Source organism: Sander lucioperca, chromosome 4 (assembly GCF_008315115.2).
Source record: "Sander lucioperca isolate FBNREF2018 chromosome 4, SLUC_FBN_1.2, whole genome shotgun sequence".
Classification (NCBI taxonomy): Eukaryota; Metazoa; Chordata; class Actinopteri; order Perciformes; family Percidae; genus Sander; species Sander lucioperca.
The window spans coordinates 7,344,865-7,371,627 of NC_050176.1; the positions used below are offsets into that span (position 1 = coordinate 7,344,865).

General features: G+C 41.1%; 1 protein-coding gene across 2 annotated transcripts in view; it reads right to left on the bottom strand.

Moving 5' to 3' along the window:
- The window catches only part of ntn1a (netrin 1a), a 59,579-nt gene that overhangs the window by 27,111 nt on the left and 5,705 nt on the right, over positions 1–26,763 (bottom strand). The window lies entirely within an intron of this gene.

Below are 26,763 nucleotides of genomic sequence, written 5' to 3' on the forward strand. Positions count from 1 at the left end.
TTGTTCACTATCATACTTTTACCTTTTAAGTGTATTTGTAATCAATTCAAGTCATGATGGTTTAAATCTCACTTGTGAGAGTTAACTAATAATTTAGCATTATAGCATCTAGCAGAACAACTGCTATGGTTACCTCATTTTTTATTCACTGTAACCTGTGCACTACTTTATAACCATAGTTAAACTATTGATACTAATATTTCATTTTAATGGACATCTGACGGCCGTTCAGAAATGACTATTTTCTGTGGCCGTTACATATTACTGTAATTTCCAGGATCTTTTGTTTGTGTGACTGACTTGATGCAATGCCATTAGAGATAGTCAGGGAAGGTGAGAAAGTTCTCTGATAATGAGGTCAAACACTGCATACTTTATCTACCTCTCTTCACTTGTCCTTTTTCTGTCTCTTACTGACACACTCTACTCTTCACTCCCTTTATCTTTCTCTAGCTTGTTTCCTCAAGGTCCTTGCCTGCTCTCCAGAGTCCAAACTGTACTAAACAGAAAGTGAAGGCCTGGTATTAACATTTCTCCCTTCCCTGCCAAAATCCCTGTGAGTATGTGCGAGAGACCCCTCGCTGCCGCTTGTTTACTGATGAGTACAGTTGCCAGCTCTAAGTTTAATAAGCCGGCTGATGTTTATTCATGACTCTCTGGCAGCGGAACGCGGCAGACATGCCTAACTTCATTAAGGTTTGCCGTCCGAGCCACCGATCCTTCACCACCACCAGAGAGGCATTCATGCATTATTAACAACAACGCTTCTGATACAGTTTGTGGCTCTACTATGTGTGGTTACATACTGTACTGTATGTGTGTGTACGTATGGAAATGGGGGTTATCTGGGTCCAACTGGGGGTCCTGGTTGGTCCATCTGTCTGTGTTGTTCTGCACCACCTCCTCACACAGCTCTTTTCATCATCTGCCCATCATAATGGAGGAGCTCTCACTTCCCTCAGCATCCATCAACCTGGCTTCTCACTGGTGTTTGTTTGTTTGTTCAGTGTGTGTTTTTTTCTGGATGTGTGTGTCTGTTTGGGGCCCCAGAGGCTTCTTCTCTCCACTCCAAGGACATAATTACAATACATTTTCAAAAATACACATACAGTACAGACACACACACGCACGCACGCACGCACGCACGCACGCACGCACACACACACACACACACACACACACACACACACACACACACACACACACACACACACACACACACACACACACACACACAGGGACAGCAGGGTTTAATTAGTGATATGTCTTGTTCTCCCTCCCTGCTTCAGACTGTTGGTCTTAAAAGCCTCAGTATGCAAAAAACAAGACTTTCAATTCCACAAGACTACAAGATGATGCTATTTCCATTTTATTTTCCGTGAAAATAAGCTTTACCTTGAGTACTTTCAGATTACATAAAATGATTTACTCCTGTGTCTCACCTGAGTGGATTTATATATCCTTTCCTTAAAGTGACACAGATCTGATGTTTGCATTGTTGTCTTTAGCTAGATTTACACTTGTGCATGACTCATATTGTTCAGACAGCAGAGCTTTCCTCCCTGACTCCCCTGGAAAAACCCTGGAACCTACTGATAGCAACAATAGTGTACACACAAAACTGTTGAGATATAGAAGAGGTTGAGGGATAAAAGTGCATAACATTTCATTTAATTCATAGATATTTTAGCCACAGAGAGACAGCTCTGATATGATCTGTGTCTCTGAGCTGGCTGTCAATCCAGCCTGTAAATGCCAAAAGCCATGTTCAGTCTCTCTGTGATTCTGGGCCACACTTGGTGAAAGCTGCCTGCAGGTATCAGGGATCACTGTAGAGTTCAGTTGGTGGAGGATCAGTGCATGGTCTTATACCTGCAGACAGGTCTCTGTTACACTACAAAGGTGGTTTCACACCCTGCCTAAATGAATACAGGGGGAATTCTAGCCTATCGGACTACTCTGCCCCGGTGAGAATAATGCTGTTGTCCTGGGATGCATGTTGGATATTGAAAAGAAAGACGACATACAAGCTGGATGTGAAGGTGTGGGGCAGAAGGCCACATTGTGTTTGACGGTATCATGCTTTATAAGGTATTATGTCAGATAATGGGGACGAGTGAGAAGCACTTTATCTAAACTCACTGACACTGGGTGTGATGTAAGCTTGTTCACACAATACCTCTTACACATTGAAAAAAAACGTGCAAACAATGTTATTGTTGGCGCAATTCCAAGTGTTTCATGAGCACAGACTGTTTTAAAAAATTACATCATCACAGCCCAAATTAGCACATTTAATTAAAAACAATTGAAGATTTGTAAGCCAGTATGCTTATCAGGTTTCCTGCGGCGTTATAAACAAGTCATTCAGACATTTCAGTGTTATCTATTCATGTAGAGTTTTCCATTCATAACTCCCTATCAGGCAAAAACTCAGCTGTGTTTAAAGATAACCATATGCTGTCAGTCACGATAAAATACCCCAGTGACACAGGAGACTCTGCTCTCAACCTTTTCCTTCAACAAGAATGATTTGCTATTGCTGTTTATTCATTTTAATGTAATTTAATAACGTATTTGCATCAGATACAGCACCCGCTGATATGTTGGATGATATGTGCACCATTCAGTGATTATCATAAAGCAAACAACCATTAATACATGTTTATAGTTTTCGAGTGGTGTTCATTTTTGTTCTATTACCTCATGTTAATGTACCATGTTGATCACGCTAAGAACACTTATTCTCATGTGTGTTATGATATAAATCATTACATTTTATACCCCAAGGTAGACTTGGTTGGTCGACTGAATTTCACAGGTCGTAAACACAAGAACTGGTTGGGTTTGCCATAAACCACAAACACATTCCCACCCATTAAATTACGAATGTCAGTTTATTTCTAATTTTCAGTTTGTTGTGGAAACACCTTTGTTAAGCCAAGAGAACAAAAGCATGTTTGATAAATTCACTCCTGGCAGCTCCTCTCCGTCACCATAAAAAGCTTGATATGGTGGTAGAGATTTTATTAAAATTCCAGCAGCAGCTGCAGCCTTTTGTTTTCTTAGAGGTAAAGAAAATTTAAACCGGACCACACTGACATAAAACATGTCTGTCACAAGCAACCAGTGAGGTCATTCCATGGTACCCTCTAAAGGTTAAAAAGGGAGCTAAAAATAGAGTGGAGTATTTAGTTAAAACTAGTCCCTCACTTCTAAAATTACACAAAACTAAATATGCGGTTTTTGTTTTCATTTTTTCAAAAGATACATTCATAATGAACACCTCAGTAAACTGCTCTCTGTTGCTGAAATACCAGCTATCCCTTTCCAGGACCGCTGTGAAAACACAAACACACACACACGCGCACACACACACACACACACACACACACACACACACACACACACACACACACACACACACACACACACACACACACATAGACATTCTTCATGCCTGCTCTTTGCAACCAGCAGGATTCAGGGTTTCTGCCCTTCAGAGGAAACACAAAAGCTGAGCTGTAGTTTATTTCAGCCAAGCAATCAGCTCACACACCTTCAGAGCAAACAAAAGCTACTGCTACCATTCACACACAAAACACACACATGCTGAGTGCACCAGGTGCACTTTAAAGACAAGTTTGCTCTGAGCATCCTATGATTCAACATTTCATCTATGTGTTAATATCGAAACAATATATGGGAATGCATAAGAATCAACTATAAGACATATTAAATATATCACAATTTGAGTAGCTTTGTAAATTATATATTAATGTTAACAGTCTACATTTTCCTTATAGGACACCTTAAAATGTTTGGTCTGTTTTCAATCAAGTTAACTGCTTCAGGCTGGATTAGTGAGTCAGTGGGCGGCTGTAACCGCCCCCCAGGTGAGCAGTAAAAAGAAGTGTGAACTGATACCTTTAAAACAAGAGTAATTGAATTAGCTGGATAAAGCTAAGCTTACCTAAAGCTTTTCAACACCTCCTGTAATGTGCACCACCGCTATCTACAATGACAAAAAGCTGCATTTTCGAGTCTCACAGCTGTTTTGACCTCCAACTGCAGAATTTGACAGCAAACGGATTTGTTTATTGGGTGTCGCTGTTTCCCGCACATCCTATATAGTAGGAAATACAGGGCCTCAGAGCAGTGTCTGAGTGTGTTTTGGAAAAGTTGGCTAATTTGTTTCTTTGAGTGGTTCCCAGCTTTTATCAACTGACCTCAGTCTCGTAGCAGCACAGAGGCGGCCTTCCCTTTGCTAATTAGAGAGAAAATTCAAGCAACAGAGCTTGGAGTTGAGATTAAGCTCATCGTACTTACGATAAGCCTGGTAATTGAGTGATGTTGGTCACAGCCTCGATTTGTTCTAAAGACACACTCGAGCAACTGATCTCTGCCACTTTCGATCCAAATCCACATGCTGGATTTGTTTTAGCTGCTAGCTGCTCACTACCCCGAATATAAAGGCACAAATAAAGAAAAAAGAGAAACTTGAAAAGGGACGGCTAATTGTATGTGTTGTAGCATATCAGACCACATTAGATATCTGACTATCCACACTGAGACACTACTGTCATCAACATTCCCATCAAATAGAAATGTCCGGTCTTTTTGTGAGGTCTGGGGAGGTCACAGGCGCTGACAAAGATTTTGCCGCCATTTTTCCACAGCTCTCAGGAAATGTCAGCCTTCCCGCTGCCATCACCTCCACCGCCAAAACCAAAACCCCATACCCCAAACCACCGCCTGCGAGCAGGGGACCAGCAGGGGCTCTGCTACTCTGCTTTTAAACAAACACCAAGGGGAGTCCACACATGAGCAGTTTACATTTAATCCTATGGGCGCCCCCAAAAGTAATCACATTAATTTCTAAAACCCCTTTAAGAGAAAATGGAAAACTATCGGGTGTCCTCTGAGAGAGAGAAAGTAGTTTATATTCACTATGACTTATTTTTGCAAATATTTTCATAAATTGTGCCCCAAAATATCTTGAACAGCTTGATACCTCCCTATACTGCGTATGTATTAACTTAAATCATGGCAGTCTGTTAAACATCCTCTTCTATGCCCCTCATCAACACACACACACACACACACACACACACACACACACACACACACACACACACACACACACACACACACACACACACACACACACACACACAAAGTAGCAAGTAGCAATACACACTTTAAAAATACTACATTACAAGTAAAGGTACATAAGTATTATCAGCAAAATGCATCATATTTTATAATCTCATCATATGTTTTGTATGTAAAATCTGAAATTGAGTGAATGTTTGGAGAAGCCAATTCTGGTTTTATAAAATAAATCTTTAAAAAAAATACTGTACAAGGATGAATAATGGTAAATGAGCTCAGATATTTACATAACTGCTGACTGTAAACAGACAGCAGCCGGAGAAAAGTTACAGTAAGTAGAGGGACAACGTTTCAACAATTGGCTCAAAGTAGCAAAAAACCCCACTGATATTTTCCTTTAATGTCTGGGATTTCTTCTCGAGCGCAGACATCACAAACAATCATTTTGTGGCCAGATTAATTCTGTGTTTATATTTTGTCAGGAAGAAGCGATTTAAAAACATGACAGGTGACTCCAGTGCCTCTTTTTAGACTGATGTCGGACCACACCAATGAAGAAGATATGATTCAACGACTATGGAATTTCACGATGAAGAAATTATCGCCCATCGCTGATAATGACTGTTTCTCCCAAAACAACTGAAAAATTAAATATTTTTTTTAAAGGCCTCCATAATAACTGTTGAACCAAAACAGAGTGATGTGACATTACAGAAATATTTATGTTCCCTCGGTAACACTGTATATTTTGCTCTCTGTTACATGTCAACCAATAAATCTGTTCCATGGCAACTGTTTATTTAGCCTCTTATAAATTAAAACAATACAGCTTTTTATCTTGCGTTTGTTGATCCAGACGCTGGCATGATAAAGGCAGGAATTTCCAAATTAAATGAGAGCTGAGGGCATTTGAGGGATTGAGATGATAGATGGAGCGCTCATCTCATTGTTGTGTGTTTGGCGTTCTCTTTAGATGCAATTATGGCTTTATATAAATGTCATTTCCATTACCAGCTCAATTAATCCTTTTGAACAAGCAAATTATTTGTCTGTCAATAGTTGATGCCACAATATGTTTAATTGCTGTATGAATTACTGTAAATTATCTTCATACAGACACAAGAAATCTGTGCTATTTTTTCCTTCTACAGTATATGCAATCATGTCCTCTTTCTAAATGCTTCTAAGTGGCATGTTTTCACCACATATTACTTATTTTCAATTTTGAAGAAAAACAAGGCTGCATCTCACAAATAAAACTTGCAACAGGTCAAAAAAAAATAAAAATTCAAAACAACCAAACTTCAAATTCAACTTTAACAAACAAATCTTAAATGGCTTTTGAAATAAGATATATGGAAAACCAAACTTCTCTGTGACAAAAACAATACGAACAAAGAAGAACAGGAAGGTATTTATTTTAAAAAGGTAAAAAAAAACTTTCACAAAGTAACCCTTTCAGATTTCATGACATTTCTTCCGCAACAAATAGCCAACAGTTTAAATTCTGCTGAAACACTGTGCTGCAAATCGCACAGAACAAAGGGTGAGAGTTCCATAAAATACAGAGAGCAAACAAAGAACGTGTGAGTGGGAGAGAGAGATCATGCTGGTGGGTGGAGGATGTATGAAGTGTGTGAGGAGTTTAAGGTCAACACTGGTCAGTGTGTATTGGGGAGCACCCTGGGTATGCCATGAAACTATGTGGGGTGATGAAGCGAGGGTGCGGGTGAGTGGGAAGAGGGAAGGGAAAGGAGGATGAGGCGCCCACTGCAGAGATTATATCAGGCTAATTTAATTCCTTTATTGCAGCCAATTAGCCACAGCACTTTAGCCCCCTGTGAGCCCTCTAGCCCTCTTCACTCGTTCTCTAATGACCCCAACTAAACTCTGGATTTCGGCTGCTCCCAAAGAAGGCCATGTTTCAGAGCCGCTGTATTTTTAATTAGCAGTTTGCCTTACAGACACTGTACCAAGGACGAGCGAGAGAGAGAGAGAGAGTGAGGAAAGTAAAGAGACAGATAAGGAAGAAAATATAGGGGTGGGGGGGAAGCTGGAAAAATAAAAGATGAGGTGGACAGAGGAATGGAAAGAGATCAGCCTGCTGCTTGTTAAATCCCAGGCCGTACTCGAGGGGACTTGGCTAATTGAGATCAAGTCACACAGAATATTCATCATTCCTGCAGGGCTATCAAAGGCACATTAAATATTCGGTGAGCGTTGATTTCCAGTGGACAGATACCATTCGGCGTCAAGCAGCCTTAACGCGCTTGTCTGACATTTTTTCATATCAGTCAAGCTGTTTATCTATTTCTCCTTTCTTTATTTCATAATTTAACACTCTGATGTTTTCTCATATTTGGTCAAATTATGCAATTCCCAGTGCAGGCAGAGTCTACGATGTTCTGTCAGTGGGTGATAAAATATAGTCTGATTATCCAACCGCTGCAATTAAAGAGCTGTGAGAACCACCTTGCTTCATTGCAAGCAGGGATCCCTTATGAAGCTATTAGCAGTGGAGCGAAGGTTAATGTTAAGTAATGGATTTACAGTAGACGGCAAAGTAAACACCAGCAGAGCAGAGTATATCTCCATATCTATACAGCTTCTAATACAGCGCAAGTATACAGTATTTAAAGTATGAAAACAATCATACAGATATAATGTACTGAATGCATAGAGTAACATCTTTTTTATGAAGTACAGGAAAACAAATATTTTCAGCAATTAGACTGAATACTTTACTACTACTATACTATCATTAATCAAATTTGTGGGATTGCATACATTTTTTATTATTTATTGCTATATGCTTTTATAACTCATAACAGCTGTCTTCACAAAATCCCACTTTTTACAGTTACTAGACTGTTGCTGATTTTCTTTTGCTGCAACTGCAGGAGGACGTACTGTATGTTTAGAAAGTTTGTAAAGGTATAATTTTATGGCCTTGGATACACATACAGCAGGCATTTTCCACAAAATGAATAGATTTTTAAACATTGGTCTTAAATTTCGGTGTGAATGGGGGAAATGGAGCATTTGAAAAAAAGTGTGTTAAAAGTTGTTGTTGTTATCTATGCCCAGTAGAAAACAAAATGGCTGATAAGAGTATTTCCCTACTGTCCTACGAGCCTGCAAATTTTCACAAACAAATTGAAAGGTGATTGTAAAGCCTTTGACACATTAACACCATGTCAAATGTACATTACATTCACATGCACACTACCTTACAATCTGCAGCAGCCTCCAGCAGCAGGCCAGCCTGCTCCATGCTGAGCTAAATGGCCCATATATTCACCCTCTGTCTTCACGTGGGGGCTAATAGGCCTTTCCTTTTTTCAAGAGTCTAACTAGCCACACAGAGGCACAACAACAAAGAAAGGCCTAATGGCCTCCAATTTCCCGCATTAGTGCCCATTTAATGGCTGACCTGCCCTCTCGTTAGGCAGCACAGCATGGGAGCACTTCTCAGCCCTGCACGCGCGCACACACAAAACCACACACACACGCACGCACGCACGCACGGACGCACGCACGCACGCGCACACACACACACACACACACACACACACACACACACACACACACACACACACACACACACACACACACAGTCCTTCAGCCTTCCACAACCACACTGCCTCGGGCCCCAGCAACACTTCCACCCCACGCTGAGACCGCATAATAGGCCAGTTTGTAAAAGGGCTGGCCTGTGATCAGTAGTGCATCCATTTGCTGAGTAATCAAGGGTCTTTTGTCTGAGTAGTGTGTGTGTGTGAGAAGGTATGAGTGTGTGTGTGTCAAAGCGTGTTTGCACCTGCGTGAGAGACAGAGGGAGGGAGATTCTCCCTGCCCATCTGTCTTTATTTGTGTGCCCTTCGCTCTCAGAGTGTGTGTTTCCATGTGAGTGTTTGTGTGAGTAATTCCAAGATAAAGTGTTGCTGCCTGGAAAAGATCTCCTCCAATTTATGTCTATGGGAAAATACCAGCTGACATACAGTGTAGGAATAAAGGGACCCTGACTAGAGCCATGGAGGGGCTGACGAGCGTGCGTTGTGTGTATGTCAACTATGCCATAAAAATGCCATGGGTGGAGGATGACATTGGCAGGTCCTATTCAGGCCTATAGCAGTGAAAGACCCTTTAGGCTTGTCAGGTCCCCATTCCTCCCCGCTGAACAATACCCACTAAGAGCAGCTGTCTTAATAGCGTGAGGGACTGACAGCTTTAGGAGCGATGCGAAGCTCGGAGCAACATCTACGCAAACTTTAGCCCAAACAACGCTCCGCTGTGTGACAACATAATACAATCTAACAGGATAGTCTACTGTTTGCCAGATAGGGAATGCATCTTGTACATTTCTATTACACATACGTCTTTAAGAAACGTGAGCTGACAGTGTTGGCAGAGCTGCATCACATCAATGTTCAGGAACCTCGTGTGTGAACGGATGCAGTGGCACGATGGCAAAAGATTCTTCCTGAGCGTGATGATGATTGGAACTAACTGGATTTACAGTTTCCTTAGCAGGAAGACCAGAAATCTCTGCTGTCACTTAGGAAAGTTTGTTTTTTATTGAAGGGCTATGAGTGGGAATAGTGTGTGAATGTATTGTGTTTGACTGATGGAGCAATGTTTCCTTTTCAAAGTAAAGGCGGATTACTGAAACAAGTGGATGATGTTTCTTTCTGACATCAGTGTCTGATCTGATAATCACAGTGTGAACATTTTGAGACTTCTCCTCAAAGCATTAGCTGTGAATCAATTGTGCAATGCTTTGCAACCGCAGCGCAGCTCCCCACCATCAACCTGGCTGTCAAAGCCAAGTATAATAAGGTTTCTCCCCAGGCTTTGCTCTCTATTGTTTTACATCAAGCCATTACCTAACCCTGTCTCCTCTGCCTAGAGCCTCACACATCCACATCCACCGCTCAGGCTTTCACGGAGAGGACGCACATCGGAAATACGCAAAACAGATCTCCAAATCTTCCCTAAACAAGGGTTCTCACTGCTCATGTCAAACATCACCTCCAGTCTATTTACTCCGGGAGTTTGGTTTCTATGGGACTAGCAGACCCATAGTGTTTGGGGTTCACATAACTCCTGGCAGGTCGTCTTGTGCGTTGCTGGCCCCGAGGCTGACAGGGATGGGCCGGTGCTGTCAGTGCTAGATAATGAGACAGAGCTTACACTGGGCTAACTCATGCTCCTCCATGACTGTGATTCATACTAATCCCACAACCTCTGCAATTAAGGCAATCACTCTGCTCTGACAATGTTAACTAAAGATTTTAAAACCTGTCGTATTATAGCAGAATGGAGTCGACCAACCCTGATTGGCGGCCGTGAGCTGAGAAAATAAACAGTGTTTGAAGATTAGATGATTAGAAGATTAGATGAGTTAATTTGGCCCTTCAGGCAAGAAAAAGGCAGAGAGCGATTTTTGTCCTTCGTGAAGACACTGGATATCTTAATCAACCATCATAATGGCACATATTTTTCTTTGTTTCTTGATTTTTTTTTCAAACACATTTTCGACCAACAGAATGTGAAGAAGAACCCTGTGGGAGAATGCGCTCCCTACCTTGCTTTGGAAAGTTTTCCCATATTGAACTGACTCAGCCTTGAGGATAAGCAGATCAGTCTTGGATTAGGGATGAGATCGGAATGCTCTCTTGGATTTCTTTCTACTGGGTAGAAATGTTTACGGTTTCCACTGCCTGATAAAACACACTTTGCATAAGCTGATCTGGACACGTTCTTCTTGGAAGTGTCTAAAATATGATGGAAATTATTGATACAGGTATTTTTTGGGAAATTTCTCCCTTTGTACTTCACCTTTTGTTGAGAATGAAAGTTCATTCTTGACTTTGGAAGCAGCAGCTGTAAAAAATATCACTATAAGGTCCACAAGATCTTCCTCTGCAGATGGAGCTGCCTAGATGTTCAAATTTCCATTTTTATCTGAGCACTTGAAGGACTTCTCATCCTAGGTTTTAAGCCAACATGGATTTATTCGAGCTAACACTGACAGTAAAAATCTTAAAGTGCTTGAAAAAAAACTGAAAATGCATCATGAAAAGTGTGATATGTCTGAGTGGACCTTCACTTTTTGTGTCAAACATTTCTCTCCAAGTTCATTAACCTCCATAATTAAATCCTTCACAATTCTAAACATGTTGGAGTAAATTATTGTTTTAGTGTGATCACGTCATTAGTCCAAACAGTTCTCCACAGTGGAACAATACTTTGGGATGCTCATGATCAGAGAAAAAAGAAAACACAGAAACACTGCGGCTTCACCTCTCTGGGCGATAAATGCTGAATTTAAGCTCCGCTCAAAACTATTTTATTGCAGGCTCATTAGCAACCACGGCACCGCGGCCATGCTAAGCAGGTGGGAAACCTTTGACCTTTACACACACACCCTACATTCCTTTGTCAAGTCCCCATTACTAAGTTACCACTTCTCCGAATTGGGCCATAACCCTTTTCTTCCTCCTGCTCCCTGCTGCAGCATTAGTGAGTGGTACTCTGGACTGTTGAGACAAATTTCTTTATAAAATGTATAAGCCATGAAAACAGCTTCAGTTGGGCAGTCAAACAAAGAGGAAAGGATAGTTGAATTATCTGAAACTCAAGTCAATCTAGTGACAAAGGGGAATGGAGGAGTGGCGAGATGGAAAAATGGAAACTGTCTAGTTGAATGACAGTATTTCAATCAGAGACTGACCCACTCACATAGAAATTAAAACCAGAGGAGGGTTTGAACCCACACACAGCCTGATAAAATCACAGGCATTTAACCTGTGAAAGAAGGCAAACTTTCCTGTGCAGGATAGGTAGACAGTAAACAGGTTTAAGAAAAAAAACTTTCCTGGATGAATAAAGGTTAGAAAAATGACAAACACACCACATTGTGTACTATAGGCGCAGTGCATGATTATCCAGCTATATGAGCGAGAATGTAAACAGACAGGGAGGCTGGGTTGTCAAAGTGTGCAATCAGAGAGACATTTAAACTGTCTCAGCCAACATACATCAGAACCTGGGGTCACTTGGTACATATCGCACTTCTTTGCTGCATCTGGCCTTAAAAGCAGACTTTATGCAGACAGCAGCATGCGGTGGAATGATGAAGGAAGTGTACTTTAAGAGGTCTGTTAGTGTGTGTGTGTGTGTGTGTGTGTGTGTGTGTGTGTGTATATATATATGTGTGTACTGTACATTTTTGACTTCTTGCCACCAAGTCAAGCACAGTCTCCTATCCGGAGGAGGGAGTGAGCGGGAAGCCGCTGGAAGCCATAAATCTGAAACCCCACGGCACATTTTCTTCACTTCTGTGACACATTTATTGTCCTTTTTTCTTTTTCCCCTTTTCCTTATATCGTCCTCAGCTCTCATCCATATTTTAAACTGCACACTCTTAAACTTTAAACTGAATTGATCCTGCACTTTTTTTTTTTAAAACAAACCTCAGTGTGTGAGCAGAGTGTGTGTGGACAGGGGGAAAATGATTTGCCAGCGTAGCTGCATGTGTTTTCTCTACCCATGTTGGCTTTAAGCTTTAAAGTCCGCTCAGTCTAGAGATGCTTTGGTCATAAACGGAGTGTGAGGGTTGCAGCAGGCAACGCAATCTGTCACAGCTGAGAGGTTTTTCTCAGGAGAGACAGAGTGGAGCTGCATGTGAAGAGATGAGCTCACTGAGAAACACATTTCTGCCAGGCTGTGGCATAAAAGCTGATGTCAAGGCACTACAGGATACCGAACCAATGAACAAGATGACCTGCTCACAGTATTGGGCCGGGAGAAGCATGAGTAACAAGTAAGTCTGTGATGGACACAGAACGCCAGTGAGTGACAAGACAAACTCCACAGTTACCTCCATGCTGCAGGATATGATTAATGATGAGTCATTAGCACTGATCAATTTTGTGACTTGACAATAATCCCCTATGATCTCTCAGACTCGCTAGTACAGTTCACTTTAATCATGAGCTTAATATAAATATGATTGCCTTATGAAACTGTGGAGAAAGTGAGTGCATGCACAGTTACAGTAAGTGCTGGTGAGCAAAGAGGCCAAATAGTGTAGCACATTTCAAAGAGGAGAGGATCAAAAGGATAAAAAATGTGGTGAGAGTGTGCACATGCATATGCATCACTCTTATGACACATGTTGTCTTTGGGCTCTAAAAATATGTATTTCCCGTGTTTCAGCTTCAGCTATCATAACTCATAATCCAGAACCACTGGAATATGGAGCTATACATGTAAATCAAAGATATTTAGTGTTGTTTTTCAGAGCAGCTCAGTCACTTAGATCCTTCTACTCAGTAAGTTAATCTTCAAGACCAGTAAGCGCTAACACTGTTCAGGCTCAACCACCTTAAATATCACTTTTCACAGATACAACCACAGTGATGGCATGCTAACAGTTGATCTGTCGATGTCTAGTTCAGTTGCAACAGGATAGGTAGTAGGCCTAGGAGTAGGTAGAGAAAAAGCAAGCTATTATAGGTGGTCTCTGTTAGTGCACAGTGTTGGAAGGTCTGCTTTCTCACTGTAACCATAAATAATAAACAGGTTACAAAATTACTGAATTGTTTCAAATCAATTTGCTGACTTTCCTTCAGTGAATTCTTGTTCATTTGAATTAGAAGAGCTAGCATTTTCAGCCAAATCAAACAATTAAGAACAAATCAATTGTAAAAAATCATAAACATTTTTACCTTATATCAAACCTCCATTTATTTGAAAACCAATAATTAAAGCCGATTTAGGACAACAGCATGACACAACAGTACAGTGCATGCAATAAATACATAAAGTCTGTATTCAATATTTTGTCTTATAAATTTAAAAAACTATAAAAAACCAAAACAAAGAAACACTATAATGTACATACAGTACATTACATGCATGTGTTTCAGTTGTTATGCATTCATATTTTAGTCATTATTTGACATATGCAGAGAATCCCTTGTAGTAGGCACCCCTATAATATAATAACATACATGCAGCAGCTCAGCACTCCACATATTGGTACTCTCTGAGCCCAGTACTTGAATTTTGTTGTATTTTTTTTAAACAACAATAAAGCCTCTATCTATCTATCTATATTGTCAAGTTTCTGGTTATTTTGTCATTATTTCCTTGACTTTATTTACCATAATGTATCCATTCAGCTCAACACATTTCACTGAGTTAGCAGCTTCCTTAAAAAATAAGATTCTGCCAATAAGAAGGTTTTGGTGGGAGCGTGCTGCCATCCTGCAGCTGCCACAGCAGACGGGGTTCTGCATATTACGGCGCTGTGGCAGCTGGTTTGGTCCACGCAGATTGTTTCTGACACTGATGGAGCAGAGATGTTTTTACTTTACTGGTCTAGAACAACATTTACTGCACTCCTCTGCTGTGGCATAGTGCTTACTGCTCAGTACGAATTAGGCCCTCGTGCACACAAGCAAGCATGCACGCTGGTACACATACACACTGCATAAATACACACATTTTCATATATCCACTGCTCTAATTGCAATGTTGGAACAGTAGCTCTTCAAGGTTGTTGTTTTTTTATTCTAGGGGAAACTCTTTTCTAGCAAAAAAAAATCACAGCACTTACATATCTTCCATAACGAAATGTGACACTTCTGACTTAGGCAGGAAGGATACAGTTGGGGAAGTGGAGAAGGAGGAAAAGAGACCCCTCTGATCCAGAAACCCAAAACCTCATTGTAATTTAGTCATCGGTAGAAGGCAATTAGCGAGGGAAGGACTGGTCTTTGCCAGAGCAAGCAAACGGCTGACACACGCTGAGGGTAAACTCTGCAATGAAAGCACAATTTTGCTGTGCTAATAATGTGACAACATGCAACTGTTGTTATTTAGATAATGGCAAATGCAAGTTTAAACTTTTAAAAAGAAAGTGCAGAGAAAGTTATATTTTGGTGGAAACTAAGGAAAGCAAAGACTGAGGCGCTCGTCCAACAGGGAGGGAAGTGAATGGAGGATTTATCATAGAAGATTAAAGGCATGAAGTGGAACGCCTATCTTTTTGTCTCATGTCACGTTTCAAATGAGGATTTATTCGGACAAGGCTGGGCCGGAAGTTCAAACGTTTAATAATAAACGACACCTTTTGGTCCAGCTGATCATTGTGATTCACTTTATGGATAATTGAATGAAGACACAATCTAGTATGAAAGTGCTGTGGGGCAAAGATGATTAAAAGTGAAGAGATCTTTTTATTTGTTTGTATATTAGATATACTGTATTGCAGATAACAAAGACATAATTTGACAATAAGGTTAGGCAACCCAATCGCTATAAAAGAATGTTGAATTGATGATTCTGTGAAACAGTTTTTATGCTTATTATAAAATCTGCAAATGGCAACTACAATAAGCGTTGAGGCAAAATTGAGGTTATGGCAAATAATAAGGTAAGTTTAGTGGTGGTTAGCTAAAACACTTGGTTAAAGTTAGAGAAAGATCATGGTTAGGTTTATTGCAGGTGTGTGATGAGACATGAACCAGTGATAGAAGACACGCAACACCACCTCCCTGACCTCCACACCTGTTTCCAGCTCACTATATATATGGCACACTACTTCCTGCATGGTATTGCACAGTAAAGTGCAGAATTGCAGGGATACTGGGCTGGAGAAGGAGGATTTTAAAAAGCTAAACAGATTACCAGTTTAAGGCTACTGAGGAAAAAAAGGCTACAACTATTTCCTGTGTCAGCTAACAGATTAAGCTTACAGGTTTCCATCCAAATACTACAAGTATTGTGAGCTCTCTGGCTGATGGACACTGTGCTTCCCAGTGAAATGTAAATGGTTGTGTAATTTATGTCAAGAATAATATTCCCCCCAATGTGTTATTGATTTTGTAGATATTTCTTAATATTTGCTCTGGCAGGAGTTTGACTTTCAGCTGCAGGATGATGCTGCTCAGTGGACCAGCAAAATTGACTATAATTATCTAGGCCACTTAAACTTAATCTAATGAAAATGACTTTAGAAAATAGTTTGACCTCTTAGAGCAGGGTTTTTTGTCTTAACATGTTGCAGCTGATTTAAGGGTGAAAACCCAACACAATATTTGATATGGATCATGTTGTCAAGATTTATCAAATTTTAATGGTTTGCATATTTCTGAAAACACTTGCTTCAAATATGTATTTTCCCATCTGTGCAAATACCCCATCAACACATTCACAACTTGCCCATTGTACTGTAATCTACACTGTTGTGTCTAAAATATGAAATCCACCGCGTTGGCAAGAGAGGTGTCATTTCCGATGAGGTCCCCGGCCGAGGCAGCAAGCCAAACACTAACCGCTGTTATTCTTTTCCTTAAATCCCGCTCTTCTGTTTCTTTTTTCTCTCTATCTTTGTTTGTGATTGCCTCATTCTTTATTTTTTCACTGACCTTGTTTGTTATTGGGGCTCCGAGTTCATTTCATTTCCCGCCCACTGCTGTGGAAACCCCTCACAGAAACCCAATACTGTCTTTCTTTCTAAAAGTGGAAACTGTGCTGCTTAATGTTCCTGGATAATGAAATGTTGGCTGTCACAGGAGGCAGGACGAAGGCTACATGCTCTAAAGACAAACTGTTGAAGTGATCTTTATTTTCTTTTAGGTCTCTGTCTAACAAATCAGTTATCAACTATTCTGATACGACTGTTTGTAGTTCCAAAATAACAAATATGTGAAATGAAATGTATAACAATGTCCTTTAAAGAATCGTTGATTAACAAAGTAATTCCTAATGTTGGTTTCCAGACTTAAAACACTGAAGAAGTTGTCCCACATACCGATTATTTGCCCTGAAATTAAGTCTCTAAAAACATAACTGCAAAAAGATGCATAATAATTACAGTTAATCAAACTTTATAGGACTTTCTGTATATTTCATTTTCGTGTTTGCTGCCAAAATGCTGCCTCGTTTTGATTTGTCTTATTAGCCTTGTTTCTGGCACTTCTAGAAAAAGTAAAAGTGCACCGGAAACAACCCCTTGAAGACAAGTGAAATATTTGTTAGTATATGTATGTTTTTGCAGGGCATTGAAATAGAATTAGCCAACCCTGTCTGTTAGAATTTAGATTTATGTGGCCGGGTTAGCTCAGTTGGTGGAGCAGGTGCACATATATAGAGGTTTACTCCTCGACGCAGCGGGTTCGACTCCGACCTGCGGCCCTTTGCTACATGTCATTCCCCCTCTCTCTCCCCTTTCATGTCTTCATCTGTCCTATGGAAATAAAGGCCTAAAATGCTGAAAAAATTATCTTGAAAGAAAAAAAAAAAAAAAAAAGAATTTAGATTTATAACCGAATAATCTGCATAGCAAATACTTTTTAATTTGGTTCATGGTTATATTAAGGCACCCACAGCGAGACCCCATAGCACTTGGTTAAGATTAGGGAAAGAGTGTGGTCTTGGTTAAAGAAGTGATTTGAAGTACAGGACTTTACTTACTTACTTTATTAATGTTTAACTGAAAGCACAATCTTTACCTAACCTAAACCAGAGTGCTTTTGATACCTAAACCGAGCAGCAAGCAAGACTCAGGATAAATAAAAAAGTCCTGCACTTTGTACGACCACCATCCAACGACTTGTGTGCAGTACACGTCCATAGAGTAAGTGCAGCTCTTCCTATACAAGAAAGCAGGGGAACATAATCCAGGCAGAAATTATATTTCCGCTCAAAACATAATTAGAAACTAATTATCAAATGCAATTTTTAGGAGACAGGGTTGCAGGAATAAGAGTTAGCTTAGCATAAAACATTTTTTTTTTTACTGACAGGAACAGCTACTGTTTATACTCCCACAGCACCCTGACAAACCAGAGGGAAAGAGGAGGAGAGCATTGGGAGCAAGCCACCCCCACGCAGCTACCTATCTACAGTATCTATACCTCTTTCATCACCGTACTCTTTCTGTCTTCCTCTGAGACTCTGGGAGACAGAAGAATCATCTCCCATTGGTTATTCCTCATGCTCCACCTCAACTTTCATCTCCAGCCAACGACCTGTCCTGGTTGCACGGGAGAAAGTACGAGAAGAAAAACGCAACCAAAACAAGAGCGGGGAGCTTGAAGGGGGGACAAAAAGAAGGTGAAATGCATTCTCCAGGTTCGTTTTTATCATCAGATACACATCTGGATATCTACAGAGACCTGGTACATAATCATTTCAATATATGCGTGTCTCTGGAGGTTAGAGAACAGGAGATATACAGAGGGAACGAGGCAGAGGCCCAGATTGTCTTCCCGTGTCATTCAGGTTCAGGACTTAGCTTCAAAGAAAACACAAAGGGGCCCCATTTGGAAATGAATTTTCTCCACCAACTATCATCTCATAACACAAATATTACCATTAATGACTCAATTTCCTGATAATTTCCTTATCGACCCCCCTAATTGGGCCCATTTGTTTGCTTTGTCATCCTCCAGTGAGATGGGCCTTTTGTTATTAGAAGCAGAGAGGGGACTCATGTGGGAACCTGGTGACTTATTCTGCTGGAGGAGGGGGACCCCCAGAGCTGCTGAGGATCCCCTGCAACACACATTACGACTATAGAGGCAGCCCCCATCCTGCAACACCAAGACCCAGCAGCAGCAGCAGTGGAAGCTATTTAAATAGCACTTACTGGTAGCACGCTGACTCAAGAGCCTCTCTCTGTCTTTATCTCTCTCCCCTTCTCTTTTTCTCTTGCTTACCCTCCCTCACTTTGTCTCTCTCTGTTACCCAATTGTCTCTCTTTCTGTTTCCTCTCTCTCTCTACAATGGGCCTTCTACAGAGGAGGTGAATCAGCTGAGAACAGTGCTTTCCGAGCTTCCCTCTGCTCTCTGCTGGACACTGAGCCTAATTAATTGGCTGTATTGTCCCGGAGGGAGCATAGCCAGCAAGGGGAAAGGGGTAAATAGTGAAAACGTATTGGGCAAAGGAGGAGAGGGCATGGCTTTACTCTATCAGATGCTCTCCATTTCTTTTCTGAAAGACAGAGAGGGCGAACATGTGTGCTCTTGTGTCTGAGGTGATTGTGAGAGAGAGAAAGAGAGAGAAAGTGTGGATTCACAGCCCCTCACCCCACTACAAGTCTTATCTGTGAGAGCTAATGAGTGATGGAGTAACCTGGGATCACCCCTAGCAAATTGAGATGACCCCACAAACTTACCCTAAGTACCCACCCAGAAGTCTGCATTCCACTTCACACAACCAAACAAATACACACACATACATTAGCCTTTGGTGTTATTATCTCTCTGCTATTATCTTTGTTATTATCTCTCAAGAAAGGTTCATCCTCCTTAAAGGTAGGGCTCTGTGTTTCGACGTGCAGGTTGCTTGTAGTGTTAGACATCAATCAATAGGCAAAAAAGCATAAAAAGACAATGTAAATGCTTTTCACTGTATCCAATGATCCTGATTTCTTCATGTGACTCCAGAAACATCATATTTTCAGTGGATGTGGAGCACCTGTTTAAAAGCTTAATTTGGGACAAATCTATCCAAGACCTGACTGCAGAAATTATCCTATACTCTGAAGTCTAATTTCCAACAATTATACACATCAGTCTAAAAGGAAGCGTTGCCTGCAAAGTGTCCTTTCCTCAAGTTTATTGTAAATCTGTCTACTTTGTACTGACCTCTGCTGACTGAGATCTCTTTGTGCAACCGTGTCAACCTACTGCCTGCAAATGCAGATTCATCTACTCAACAGGCTGCCATCCCTAAAAAACAAAGATAAAAAGCTGACACATGACTCTTAGCTGCCTTGTCTTTATAACCAACATCACTGTTGGTTATACAGACAATCAGAGGCCCACACACATACACTCACACAGGCACACACAAACAAAACTGTGACTTCAAGGCATCCATGACGACCGGGTGCTACAAACCTCCAGTGGCTTGCTGGCTGACACACACATACACACACACACACACACACACACACACACACACACACACACACACACAGCCTGCGCCATGACTTATATGGGAAAGACAAAGACGTTGGTGATAAATCACCGTCAGCTATTCAACCAACCACACACACACACACACACACACACACACACACACACACACACACACACACACACACACACACACACATTCAGTTAACGTATTTTATCTGTTTTAAATTTTTTAATCTGTTTTCATGTAAAGCACTTTGAATTGCCCTGTTGCTGAAATGTGCTATACAAATAAAGCTGCCTTGCCTTGCCTTGCCTAAAATCTATTAGCATTACAAGATAACTGCATTAAAGCCCTTTGCAACTCATTCTACATCTGCAGTTTAAATATTTACAACATAATTAACCACCGAAGACACTTTATTCCTCAGAGGCAGCTGATTCACGCAGATGACGACAGCAGTGTGCTACAGAAACAGTGGGGGGCGCTCTGATCTACATAACAGGCTGCTGTGTCGGGGTGTAACGTCGTCCAGCCATTAATCATCTATAGCTGTGATGGTTGAGGACCCCTGCTTTGGCCTGATGTGCTCACGCTCGTGCTAGGTGGTCCTGTCGACGAGCACGCAACAGCTGCCAGAGAAGTTTTTGCCAGGACTTTCACCTTGAATCAAACGCTGAGCTGCTGCAAATACAAAAGCCTCCTTCTCTTTTATTTCTCTCTCTCTCTTTCACACATAAGCGGGTATCTGTTTTCTATTGTTGTTGTTGATTTTGTTACAGCCCCATCAGCTACAGGGAGATTTTGGGGGAATTGTAACAAGCTGTGCCAAGGTAATAAGTGTGAACAGGCTTGGATAATTGTGGCATAATGTAACAGCACATGCTGCACCAGCTTCAGTGCTTGTTCTGATATTTTACTTTTACCTGAAAGCACAAGAAGGAATACAATGGTTTTACAATTAATCTCTTTAATATTGTAATCACCGCAAGGAACAGCCCAGGGCTCAGCGCACCAGAGGGACTTTTTTTTCTTCTCTTTAAATTACTTTCTCTCTGTCTTGTTTCCTTTCCTGTCGTTGCCTCCAGCACACATTACATATTTGCTTTGGCTGCAAACACTCGCCCTCCTCTTGGTAACTGTTCAGTAACCTGCTGCCACACATAGGTGCTGAGGTCATCAGCCCTGATCCTCTACAGCACCGCTGCCCCCAGCCTCGGGATCAGGTCTCACATACGCATACACACACACACACACACACACACTCACTTTTTAACTCTAAAAAGCTGACAATGCCTACGCATTCATCCTCTCACACAAATGCACAGAACCAGGCTCTCTCTCTCTCTTCCTCTCTCTCTCTCTCTCTCTCTCACACACACACAGACACTCACTCACAATGTTTTCTTACCCTGTTTACTGGTCCCTTCATGGCTCCCTGTTAACAAGTGAGAATGCTCTGGTCTTTCTATGAATCAAGATATTGCTACCAGTGTGTTTCAGACCTGATGACTGCATGAATGAGTGGCACTGGCTTGTGCAGAAACTAGCGAGTATATAGGGGAACTCTGTCGATTTTACATATCAAAGTCTGTTTACAGGTCTTGGAGAGTTCTACTACATATATAAAACAAGTAAATAAAAGTCTTTTTTGGCTCCAGAGGGAGCTGCGTGAAGTCTGATAAACTGCCTCAAGTGATGTCTCTTGAGTCGGTATCGGTTGGAGCTGAAAATGAAAATAATCTGGTGGTGTGGAGTTAGAAAGAGGTGAGCTGACAAGACCTCTGCTGCTCCTCATCTCTACCTGAGGCTATTGGCTCGAGGCTACATTAGCTACTAGCATAACTAGCATTCACTGTTCATTTACAGTAGAAATGGGACTGATTGTGTCCTGCCTAGTTGGCCTCTGTCACCTCTGACAGCGTTTACTCTGTGGTGCAAAATATGGCTGCTTGATATATATTAGAGACAGGCGGGCTGTGATTCATGGAGCTGATGAGTGAGGTGCTGTCTTGTGTCTAATATGTGAACACATGCTGATATTGTTTGGCGTGGGTTTTAATTACCCCTAATCATCTGGTACCCGCTCAACACAAACCTTTCCATTACACACAAACACCTCTGTCTCTCTCCAGCTCAAGCTCTCTCTCTCTCTCTCTCTCTCTCTCTCTCTCTCTCTCTCTCTCTCTCTCGCTCACACACACACACACACACACACACACACACACACACACACACACACACACACACACACATTCCGTGATTCATGCCAAACCCACAGCACACAGAGATCCTCCCTCGGCTAAGACAAGCTTTCACTATGGCATCAAGTCGGCAATTAATTCATTAACAGACACGTCTCCCCAGGCGCTGAATAGCTGCTCACATCCTGGACAGAATTACTGTTCACACACACACCCACACACACACACACACACACACACACACACACACACACACACACACACACACACACACACACACACACACACACACACACACACACACAGTTATCAACAGAGACTAAGAAGAGCATCTTGTGTCTGTCTGTCGCTGGGGGAATTAAACACGAGGAGCGACCTGTTGAGTAGCGTGTGTGTAAACAAATGTGTGAGTGTGTGTAAGTGTGTGAAAATCTTGGAGTTGCCTGTATCCCTCATGTCCTTCGAACACCTTTTGTGCAACAGCTAGCAGCACTTTTGCAGATGTTTGGGAGTCATCCTAATCATGTTTGAACACTGTTTTGGTGAATTTGTAATGCATTTAACTTTTTGCACCTGAGGCGACCAGCTATAATCGAGCTCTCGGCGTGATCCAATAATAATAATGAAGCAGCTGTCATCGCTGCAAAAAAAAGCCTACTTCAAGTCTGTGGTTTGAAAAAGATTAATCAGATTGTTAAAAAAAATCCTTAGTGTGCAGTACGCCCAGATTTCTCTCTTGAGATTGTACCTGAATGCGTAAAAACATGGTACGGAAGTGTGTGTGTGTGTGTGTGTGTGTGTGTGTGTGTGTGTGTGTGTGTGTGTTCGTGTGTGTGTGAGCTACTTCTACAGAGTGCAGCTAATATTAGAGAAGTGCTGAATTGAAGGATAAAAAGATGAGGAAAAGATCAGTTTGGATCTCATCGGCCAGATCAATTATCACCAGCTGCTGCACACACACACACACACACACACACACACACACACACACAGAGCATGTTTTCACCCACAGGTATGCAGCAGCGATATTTCTGATCATAAATGGGAATATGATGAAGATAATGACAATCTGAGTTCCTGGCCTGGCTAGATGTTGTGATAAACCAGCCACAGTCCTCGGTAAGTTCAAGCACCAGCGAGGGTGACAAGAGGAAGTGAGTGCAGGCCAGAAGCCAACAGAGTAACGCAATATGGCTTTCCTTCAGAGGCAATATGGCTTCTGACCAAACCGTTTCTCAAAAACAAGGTCGACGTTCCATTTCTGGTACAGAGACCTGCGCACACACACTCACACTGGCTAAAAATGTGGACTCACACTGAGCAGGATCTGTGTTGCATTATGTGTTGTAGCCAAAGCAATGAAACAAAACCACGGCCGCAGAAATGTTCACTTTACCCAAAGGACACTGAATTCAACAACAGACACACAGGTTGTGAAATTTCAGAACAGATTGTGTCTTTTCTGTCAAGTGAACACATTATATCACCCCAAGCAGTGCGACCTGAGCTTTGTCAAAGGCAGTAAAATGGATTTTTAATGAAAATGATCTTTTTCCACCAGACAATATGCAAATAGCTCAGTAAAACACAGTTACAGATGTGTTTTGGATTTAGTTTTTAGTTTTATGAATGGAGGCAGCCTTCCTTGTGTTTCTCTCTCAGAACAAACACAAACACTTTCTAATTACCGTTTTGTGTGCTGTCTTATCTGTATAAACTCATTTTTAAAGGCCTGTCAGAATTAATTATCTGTGCAAAATGGAATTCCATCAAAATTGGATTGTTTCTCACAGGCCGCATGACAAGCAACAACTAGCTCCAAAATTCCAGCTCCAAATGGCTGCTGCCAAACTCTGACATTAATAGCTTCAAGATCTTCCACTGCTTCAACATACTCCACAGTATCTGCATTATTTGTCATCTATTGCTTCTATTTGAGCCTAAATTATTATTATTATGAATTATCTCACCACTGGGATTGTATGGTCTATGGTTACAGAAGTACTGAAAGTACGATTTTAAGTCGATTGATTGTAATGGCTTTAATCATCATTATTGTTAAAGTGCTCATATTATGCTCATTTCCAGGTTCATAATTGTATTTAGAGGTTGTACCAGGATAGGTTTATGTAGTTTAATTTTCAAAAAACAGTACATTTTTGTTGTACTGCATATTGCTGCAGCTCCTTTTTTCACCCTGTGTGTTGAGCTCTCTGTTTTAGCTACAGAGTGAGGCATCTCACTTCTGTTCCATCTTTGTTGGGAGTCGCACATGCGCAGTACCTAGGTAAGGACTAATACCCAGTCAGAAGCAGAGTATGAGGGCGTGCCACGCTAGCAGCTAAGCGAGCATTATAACATGTGTTACAAAGTGACGCACGTTCGTCACGGAAGTAAAGGCTGGACTACAATAGAGCTGTTTGGAGCAGTTTGTGAACAGTGTTTTCTCTGGAAGATGGTAAGTCCCTTTGGGGTGGACTTTGGGCTTTTTCACTTTGTAAACCTATAACATGCACAAAATGATATATAACACAATAAAGGAAAGGGAAAAAGCCAAAAAGCATAATATGAGCACTTTAAATACAAATACTTAATATCTTTCTGGAGCCAGATGTCAGAATTCTCACACTGAAACACCAACATGGATGTACTCTGTCTTCCTTTAAACCAGGCCTGGTTCTGGTCCAAAAATGATGGTTCAAGGACCATGAACAGAATTTACCTCCTGTCACCATCTAATCCGTTAAATCTATTTTCAGTTCACAAGGTAAAAAACAAATGCAAACATTGTTAAATTTCGAATAAACCACCTGACCTCACTCAACAACAAAAAGACGACACATCACATCATATTCTTGAAGGTTTATCAATACATCTAACCAACTATGTATTATTTTTTTTTTATTATCAGTGTTTTTAAGATTCATACATTCAGGCTCCAGCACTGTGACAGCCGTCAACAGCTTTCAATTTCAAATGCAACCACAATGCAAAATTAGCAATGAGCAGCCTCTCACTTTAAACCTCATAAACACACACAGACACATTTGCACAAAAACATATACAATCCCAGTATATATCCTCAACAGGACCATTGGCAGCAAATGGATATTCCAACACAATACATACAGAGCTATAGAGTCCCCTGTGATCCCAAAACATGCTGCAGAATGTTTGCCATTATTATTGCCTTTCTTATTGCATGTGTGTGTGTGTATATATCTTAGTGTAACTTTGTGTATCTTTTCTGGCTGTCTTTTTTGTTTTGGGATATACCGCTCGTCATCCTTGCTTATAGTACGTGCTTGTTCAGTGGCCCTGTTTCTGTCTGTCTGAAATATATAACAGGTCTCAAAATCTAAAACAGAAGCGTGAGCCGGTCATCTGGACCATGAGCGACTTATTTTTGCAATGGTTTACAAAACAAGTCATAAACACTGATAAGAGCTCAGGCAAAAGAGATTCTTGAAGTGAGAGAGCGGCCATTCCCCCCTGTTTGAACTAGCGGCTTAAAACCTGAAGAAAACTGTGTGTATGTGTGTGTGTGTGTGTGTGTGTGTGTGTGTGTGTGTGTGTGTGTGTGTGTGTGTGTGTGTGTGTGTGTGTGCATGTGTGCCTACAGGTTTGTGCATGTTGGTAAGAAGAAGTGAGTGCTGACTGAAGAAATGAAGGTGAGGAATAGTGAGACAGTGCAAAGTGCAAAGCTACCCTGTCAGTTTATTCCCAGCTTTGCTTGCTGTGAGCGGGACTAACAACACATCCCGCCGGCACCTTTGAAGATGAAGGATGCCGGTTTATAAAGGTGCACGGTGAGCTGCTCAAACATTAACCAGACCGTTGGTCATGTCTGAAAGGTACCAAACGAACCTGATAACAAGGTGACATCTGAGGAAAGGCCTGTAGAAAATATTTGTTCCCCAGCTGACTTGATGTAATTTCACTGAAAGGAATCGCTTCTATGTGCAGGCAAAGGTGGAATGATACATGTCTGACTTATAGGATAATGCAGTTGATTCTGCCCTCTGCTTTAAAGACTTGATTACAATTTGATTGTCATTATCTGATGCGTGCAGGATGACTGTAAACACCTCACTTAAATAAGCAACAATGAACTTGATGGAAAAAAACAGCCTCTAATAGTGTAACACTGTCAGATCAGTCTGTGATATTTGATCATTTTTATCACCTTTAAATGTTTATTACTTATAGCTTTTGATAATTTGTACGTTAGGGCATCTCTATGATTATATTGTCGACATTACGTTGTTGTCTAAATAGGGCATTTACATTTTTGCATTTTCTATGCTGCAAACTTCTTGTATAAGAGATGAAAGTTGGTGCACAACGGTAAGCAAGAAACTTTCTTTTTGATTATGTCCGAGAAAGTGCCCAAAATCCTGAAATTTACTACCGTTGTTATCAAACTCCGCTGTAGCTGTTCTGGAATTATCTTAGACCTCATTAGGGTACGGGCAATTGTCCAAGAAAATAAGAAAAATATGC